At 40.9% G+C, this 811-nt stretch overlaps 1 non-coding gene across 1 annotated transcript; it reads left to right on the forward strand.

Moving 5' to 3' along the window:
* Positions 1-95: 95 nt before the first annotated feature.
* Positions 96-484, forward strand: LOC119417816. Its single transcript, XR_005187167.1, has one exon.
* Positions 485-811: the final 327 nt, after the last annotated feature.

Genomic DNA, 811 nt, shown 5'->3' on the forward strand with positions numbered 1-811 from the left:
TCAGTAATGAACAATTTCATCAATGGCCACACGAGGGCAGCACTTTACTTTTTAAGACCCTTAAATATCCCATGATTCAACGCGCACTTACTTTTATGCAAAGCCGGAAGTCTGTATTCGCAAAGGCGTGTTTGTGAGCGTGAATGTGTGAACGGAGAGCGTTTGTGGGAGTGAATGTAGAGTGATTGTGTGTTTGTTTCTGGAGTGAGTGTATATCTTTGTAAAAACCTACACAGTGATCTTATTTGATCCGGTCAGAGTTCGGCTCTGCTCTGATCGGAGATGATAGGAAAAGCGCTCGCGAGCTTCCGCTAAAGGTGGACAGCGATGAGCAGCTGGCGAAAAACGAGCTCCAGGGCCTCCACGCTTCGTGCTGTGGTCAGAAGTGATGAATTGATCAGATATACTAGTTCTGGGTCAGCTTGAGGTTCGCCTTTAAGCTTCACCTGTGTGGACAATGAGTAAAGAGGCGATTCTGATCTAACCACAGCAGAAAAGAAGCCCTGTGACGTCATCGTGTTTAAAACGTTTGACCGTTAAAAATTTCCTCACTGAACAGTGTTCAGACTAGTTCAGTAAAATTCAGAATAAAACTGGACATTGGTAGATTTTTTTTTAGCATATTGCTTCCCATACAAGACGTCATTGTTCAAAACTGGAAGTATAGTTACAAACTTTTAAACTCTTATTTATGTAACAGATTCTCTCTCTGAGAGTCACATGCAGATGAAACTCACTCCCCTCCCAACTGAGGGTCATTAGGCTTTTTTTCCTTGTTTTTATATATATATATATATATATATATATATAT

This window comes from Nematolebias whitei, chromosome 11 (genome assembly GCF_014905685.2).
Source record: "Nematolebias whitei isolate Nwh7 chromosome 11, NemWhi1, whole genome shotgun sequence".
NCBI classification, from domain to species: domain Eukaryota; kingdom Metazoa; phylum Chordata; class Actinopteri; order Cyprinodontiformes; family Rivulidae; genus Nematolebias; species Nematolebias whitei.